The following is a 7,905-nucleotide window of genomic DNA, read 5'->3' on the forward strand; positions in this document are numbered from 1 at the left end:
TACTAACCAAACTAGGGAAAATACCTTTTATGTTATTTACAAGAATAACCTAACCTAGTTTTTCCAATGGAGTAATGTAAATACGTCCATTATATGACAGTATTCAACACTCCCTTATAATGCCATGGGTGTATTACAAAAGAATCTGTAAATAAAAGGAATAGAAAAAAGTTCAAATACAACAAGAAGAATGATATACTACTACTTCAGTCATAGTTGGCTAGAAATCATCTCCACACCCATCAGTTGCCAAATCAACCGAAACTGGTTGGTTGAAAGACCTTTTGTTATCCCGCTTGTTACATTATCGGCCGTGGAGACCTTCTCCAGGCTGAGCTTGCCCTTGGTCACACAATCCCGAACGAAATGATATCGAACTTTGATATGCTTCGAGGCATTATGATGAACCAAATTCTTCACCAAGGTGATAGCTCCTTGACTGTCATTGAACACGACCAGAGCTAAATTCGGGTCGTCTTGCCGAAACGTGTATGCTAGCCAACCAAGCCATAGTGCTTCTTTAACCGTGTTGAATGTAGCTACATATTCGGATTCCGTTGTAGACGTAGCCACACACTCTTAGAGTTTTGACCTCCACGAGATGGCTCCGTGTTCGAATCGGAAGAGCTATCTAGATGTCGACTCTCGACTGTCACACACATTACACACAATATGTACACATTACACACACAAAGCAATGAAAAAACGACAGGGTATTATTATATGTAGGGTAGCCACACACTCTTAGAGTTTCGACCTCCACGAGATGGGTCCGTGTCCGAATCGGAAGAGCTATATGGATGTCGACTCTCGACTGTCACACATATTACACACACAGAGCCATGAAAAAACGACAAGGTATTTGTAAACGATTACTTGCGGAAGCGTTAGAAAAACAGAGAAATTAGGGAAAACACAGAGTACGCGGGAGAGACAGAGAGAGCAGAATGTAAAAGCTATATTCAAAAATGATATATGCCTCTATCCTTTACAATTGTGCTCAGTAGCACTATTTATACAAGTTCTCATGGGACTGACAGACGTACCGCGTACTTCAATGCTCACACGAGTTTCTGACACTTACTACGAGACTATAATTGCCTAGTAGTCTAAACTAATACTAGGCTTCCGGTTACCGATTGGACCCGGCTAACCAGCTCCCTAGCTCACCGGCTTACCGATCCGTCTCGCTTGCCGGCTCAAGCTTATTCAGCCGATCCGGCTCCAGTTGAGCTTGCCGCTTCAACATGACGGGAACTCAACGCTCCTTATACACAACGCTCGGCCACAACCGAGCTTCTTTTCATACACAGGAAACAGGAAACGAAAACACGCGACACAAAGGAGAGAAAAAGGGTACACAGAATGTTTACGTGGAAAACCCAAAGAGGGAAAAACCACAGCAGCCCACAGGCTGCAAACTATCACTATGTAAGAATGTACAAAACAGTGAGTTCACAAAGGCAACGACCTCGTGCTCACGATCTTCGCCACAGGCGGCGGTTACAACAGAGGCAACGAGCTCTTTCTCTCTCTCTCTCTCTCTCTGTACACTGTTACGTGCTCTCTCTTCTTCTTGCACCAACAAGAAAATGACAACAACTACTAAAAGGTTTGCCCTAAGTCATATTTATACTAATATGACTTTTCGGCTATTTACAAATATAGCCTCGATGGGCTCTCAGAAACATATTTACGAATATGTCTCTTCCTCCGGTTCTCACCGGTTCTGCACCATCCGGCTCTCCGTAGCCGGGTACTCCTCATCCGGTTCACACCGGGCCTGTATCATCCGGCTCTCCGTAGCCGGGTACTCCTCATCCGGTTCATACCGGGCCTGCACCATCCGGCTCTCCTTAGCCGGGTACTCCTCACATCCGGTTCATACCGGGCCTGCACCATCCGGCTCTCCGTAGCCGGGTACTCCTCATCCGGTTCACACCGGGCCTGCACCATCTGGCTCTACGTAGCTGGGTACTCCTCATCCGGTTCATCGGCACTGTTCTTTTCCCTTCCCATTCGAAGAGACCTGTCTCCCAACACAACACTCCCCCTCAAGTTCAACTTAAGGTTGGATCCTAGTGTCAGTCTCTGTGGCAATCGATTCTTCCAACCGACTTCTCTTGGCGTCGCTCCGCCTTGCTTGCGCTCCTCGTCCGGTCTGGTTCTGTTTGCCGTGACCCCTCTTGTTCTGCGCGCCTCGACCTTCTCGATCGGTATGTCTGCTCAATAGGCCCCTCTCAGCTCCTTCGCTGCTATGACTCCGGCGCTTATCGATCCGTCGGTTCCTCCACGATGGCATCGACTTCCGCTGCATCCGTGTCTGCTTGGCCTTGAATTGATTCGGTTCTTCCGAATCTGTCTTTTGAACCGAATCGATTGTCTCCGATTCGTTCTAGCTCTTGTCCGAATCGGTTGCTCCCGATTCGTCTTCTGGTTCCAAGCCCTTCACCACATCAGACCATGTCCGGGTCTTGGCCTTCTTCCTTCTGTCGGCTCTGTCCTGTTGGGAGACAGGTCCCTCCGGATGGGAAGGGAGAAGAACAGTCCCTACGGAGAGCCGGATGGTGCAGACCCGGTGAGAAGTGCTCACCAGATGAAGAGACATATTCGTAAATATGTTTCTGAGAGTCCATCATGGCTATATTTGTAAATAGCCGAAAAGTCATATTAGTATAAATATGACTTAGGCCAAACTTTTAGTTGTGGTTGTCATTTCTTGTTGGTGTAAGAAGAGAGTGTGTGTAACAGTGTATAGAGAGTGAGAGAGAGAGGAAGAGGTCGTTGCCTCTGTTGTAACCACCGCCTGTGGCGAAGATCGTGAGCACGAGGTCATTGCCTCCGTGAACTCACTGTTGTACATTCTAACATAGTGATAGTTTGCAGCCTGTGGGCTGCCGTGGTTTTTCCCTTAGTTTGGGTTTTCCACATAAACATCCTGTGTACTTTTCTCTCCTTTGTGTTGTGTCTTCACCTTTCCCGTTTTCTGTGTATGATTCTAAGCTTGGTTGTGGCTGAGCGTTGTGCATAACGAGCGTTTAGTTCCCGTCATGTCCTTCTTGACTCTGCCGCCTTCTGTTCTTCCCTCACCGGCGCAATCGGTAATCTTTTTCCCGTTGCCCGTTCTCCCCCTCAAGTGTGGCACGTCGAGATGCTGAAGACCAAGCATTTCGATGAAGTGTTGCAACTTGTCCGATCTGAGCGGCTTGGTGAAGATGTCGGCTACTTGCCGATCCATGTGAACATACCGTAGTTCAACTTCACCGCTCAGGACCTGCTCACGCACAAAGTGATAATGCACTTCTATGTGCTTCGTGCGAGCATGGAACACAGGGTTCTTGGCGAGTTGCATGCTGCTTATGTTGTTGCAGTAGACCAGAATCGGGGTCGGTACCTCGATCCGTAAGTCTTGCAGTAGTCGCCGAAGCTAGATGGCTTCACAGGTGGCAATGGTAGCGCCCCGATACTCAGCCTTAGTGCTCAACAGAGCAATTGTTGGCTGCTTTTTGCTGCTCCATGCAACAACCACGCTACCTAGGGAAAACATGTAACCGGAGGTTTAATCGGCGATCTGATGCATCGCCGACCCAGTCGGCATCCATGTAACCGACGAGCTCTTCGGTTATACCTCGCCGGTAGAATAGTCCTTGGTCCTTCGTGCCGTTTACATATCACAGTATCCGCTGCGTGCACTGAAGGTGCTCCACGGTCGGCTTCTGCATGAATTGACTTATCATTCCGACCGGATAGCTGATGTCGGGTCGCGTGATAGTCAAGTAAATAAGGCTTTCGACGATTTGTCGGAACCGTTTCTCATTGCAGGCCGGTCCGGAATTGGGACGAAGCTTCTGGTTCCGGTCCAAGGGTGTGGAGACAGGTCAACATTCTGTCATGCCGAACTTGTACAACATATTCAAGATGTAATGTCGTTGTGAGAGCAATATGCCGTCGGGGGTTCGGATCACCTCGATCCCTAGAAAATAATGAAGGTCCCCCAGATCCTTCATCTCAAATGCGTTCGACAATTGGGACTTGACGCGGTTGATTTTTGGAACTCTTGGTCCGGTGATGACTAGATCATCAACATACAGTAGTATACATACCGGACCGACTGAGCCTTGCCGGATGAACAATGAAGAGTTTGATTTGGAGGCCACAAACCCCATCTTACGCAACCGGTGCGTGATCTTCGCATTCCAAGCTCAAGGGGCTTGCTTCAAGCCGTACAACGACTTCTTCAACCGGCATACCGCCGACTTGTTCATCTCCGATTCAAAGCCGGGGGGCTGAGTTATAAAGACTTCTTCTTCAAGATCACCCTGAAGAAATGCATTCTTCACATCCATCTGGTGAAGATGCCACCCCCTTGTTGTAGCAACCGCCAGCACCACACGAACCGTCGTCGTAGTCGATTCCATGGGTCTGCGCGTATCCCTTCGCCACTAACCGGGCTTTATACCGGTTAACAGAACCGTCGACGTTGTACTTTACCTTGTATATTCACTTGCATCCGATCGGTTTACAGTGACGATGAGGGTCAACCAGGTCCCATGTCTTGTTGACATCAAGTGCCCGCATTTCTTCTTCCATAGCGGCACGCCAATTTGCGTCCTTGGCCGCTTCTGCGTAGCTCTCCGGCTCATGCACTTCCGCCACCTTAGTCATGTACGCATAGTGATGCGCCATGTACTCATTGTACTTGTAGCGCTTGACGGGATCCTTGTGGCGGGTGGACCGACGTAACTCACTGTTACCCGGTTTGAGGCCCTTCTTGGCCGGTTCGGTCTTCGTTGCCGAAGATCCGCCTTTCTCCTTGCCGGAGTCGGATGCACTCTGATCCGACTCATCGTTTCCAGTTTTGAATTCCGACATCTTCTTCTTCCCCTTCTCTTTGCGCGTGAACCGTCGCCTTGGTTTCTTGCGCGGGGAGTGCATGGCAGAGTCTCCACTACTCGCCAATTCCTCATCGCACTGGTCAGATTGACTCAGTCTCTCGTTTGGCCTGCTCAACCGGAACGATTCCGGACTCTCATCCAGAGTCCACACTTCATCATCCTCTACCTGGGCCGGGTCAGGCTCATTAGCCTCATCCACCGGCACCGGGTTGGATTCGGAAGTCGAAGCCGGTAAGGAGTACCACGATGCCAATTCATAGAACCCGACATCTCGACTAACTCGGACCTGCTTTGTCCGGGGGTTATAACACTTATAACCCTTGTGCTCTTGAGCATAGCCGATTAGGATGCATTTTTCCGATTTTGCATCCAGCTTCCTCCACTTCTCTTCTGGTACATGCACATATGCAATGCTACCGAAGATCTTAGGATGTCTCAAATTCAGCTTGCGTTCGAAATACAGCTCGTGAGCTAACACCTTGTCACCGATCCGGTTCTGGATGTAGACAGTTGTTCGGACTGCCTCTGCCCAGTAGAATTTGGGCATGCTCTTCTCCTCCAGCATTGCCCTTGCCGCATCAATAAGCGTCCGGTTCTTCCTTTCGGCAACACCGTTCTGTTGCGGTGTGTATCTGCAGCTGAACTCTCGCCGAATACCCTTTTGCTGCAGATAACTGTTGAATTGGCAGGAAAAGTACTCTTTTCCGCCATCCGACCGCAGGCATTTGATCTTCCTCTCCGATTCCTGTTCCACCATGCTTTGGAGACTCCAGAAACACTCGAAGACTTCACTCTTCCGCTCAATGAGGTAGATCCATGTGTGCCACGTATAGTCGTCGATGAAGGAGACGAAATATCGACTCCCGCCAAGACTAACATTCTGTGCTGGTCCCCACACATCCGAATAGATAAGGTCGAGCTTGTTACGGCTCCGGTTACGTTCGGTGGGGAATGGAAGCCGGTGTTGCTTCCCGAGTTGGCATGCTTCACATACTTGGGCCTTCCGGCCGCTAAACTTCGGCAAACCGAAAACAACTTGTTTCGTTTGCAGGTTTTGAAGCCTCCGCTTGTGCCACAGGTCAATGTCCGATTTGACCTTCTGTCCTTTTGCAAACAGAGCGGTGCCGACGTCATTGGTGTCGAGGATAAACATCCTCCCGTCTCTACGCCCTTGCGCAATAATCTGGCCCTCTTCCTCGATGAAGCACCCAAGGTGCGTAAACTGCACCAGCATCCCCTGGTCGACGATCTGTCCTACCGACACCAGGTTCTTCGTGATTGTCGGAACGTGTAATACGTTCATCAACTTCCCCTTCTGTCCGACGTGGCTCAAAGGGACTTCTCCGACATGCACGATTGGGTGAGGAGTGTCGTCTCCGGTTTTGACTACTCCTGGTTGATCCGGTTTTTCCAAAAAGGAGAACCACTCTTTGTGGCTCGTCATGTGGTTCGATGCACCGGAGTCAACATACCACACTTCCTCCGATTTGGAAGTGGTCTTCTTCATCGAGTTCGCCTCGTGCTTCATCACCAAGGCTGGCCCGTTATCGTTCTTGGATCCTCCCGATCCCTTTGCGTAGTGCGAGCTTTACCGGCCATCCTTGCCGGCCTTGCCGGATCCGGATTTGTCCGAATCGGCACGTTTTCTCCAGCACTCGCTTTCTCTATGGCCCTTTTTGCCACAATACCAGCATTCCGTTGCAGATTTGTCTTGCCGGCCTCCGGCACCGCCTTGACTCCCCGTTCTCTGTGCCTTTGTTCTTGCTCTTGCCGGCCGCCTCCATTGCGTGCCGACCCGCCTCGCCCACCACGCCCACGGGACCGATCCGCCTCCGTGTACAACATTCGGCTGTCAGTGGGTGCGCTAGTTGACGCACCGACGTGGTTCTCCTCTACAAGGAGCATCGACTGTAAGTCGAAAAATGATGGCGTATTCTCCCTTGTACACACTGCCGTTCAGAACGCTCTAAACTTCGATGCCAGGCCCCCAAGACAGACCTGTACCATCTCGTCTTCCTCTATGGTAACGTTGATAGAGGCAAGCGAGTCACAGATCTCTTTGATCCGGGCAGTGTAATCTGCCACCGACATGTCCTTCTGTCGGACATTGCTCAACTCCTGTCAGAGTTGCAGCTTCCAGGCTGTTGTGCTCGCGGCGAACACCTTCTTCAGGTTCCCCCAAGCCTCCTTCGGCGTCTTGGCGTCTCGGATGTGGCTCAGCATCTGGTCTCCGACACTAGACGCGAAGCAGTACATCACTCTGCTTGCCGATTGTTCCCACACTGGAAAGTCCTTATGTGCCGCATCAGGTGCTGTTTCGTTGGCTCCTTCGACAAAACTCTAGTAGCCATGCCCAAGCAGGTACTGGTGCATCTTAAACGACCAAGATGCATAGTTGGATTTGTCGAGTTTCTCCACAGCGAGCGAGCTAGCCATCCCTCTATCCATCACTTCTCTGTCTATTGTTTTACGACCTGTTAGGGTTTGCTGTCAAGTGTTTGTCGGTTGCAGAGGAGCTTCTAACACTTACTACGAGACTATAATTGCCTAGTAGTCTAAACTAATACTAGGCTTCCGGTTACCGATTGGACCTGGCTAACCGGCTCCCCAGCTCATTGGCTCTGTTGCTTGCCGGCTTACCGATTCCTCTAGTTTGCCGACCCAGGCTTATTCAGCCGATAAGGCTCTAGTTGAGCTTGCCGCAAGTCAACAATATTATTATATGTACTATACTTCTAGCTCTTCAAGAATTAGAGTATTAGTGCGCCATGGTGAAGGGCATGCATTCCTTGATACCATTAACCCGAATTAGAGTCAGAGCATATACATTTATAGGTATCTATTGTATCTATGTATCTATACATACATATAAGTAGATAGACGAACATATATACATATATGTTTATGTGCATGATTTACGTATATACATTTATATGTGTGTGTATGTACTGTACATCTATAGTGTAATTGCAATGTACGTCTTATGTATAAGTACTTAGGTGTATACATG

The sequence above is a fragment of the Azolla caroliniana genome, unplaced genomic scaffold, assembly GCF_043228905.1.
Source record: "Azolla caroliniana isolate FFs.n. ecotype wild unplaced genomic scaffold, voAzoCaro1.0.p SCAF_6, whole genome shotgun sequence".
NCBI classification, from domain to species: Eukaryota; Viridiplantae; Streptophyta; class Polypodiopsida; order Salviniales; family Salviniaceae; genus Azolla; species Azolla caroliniana.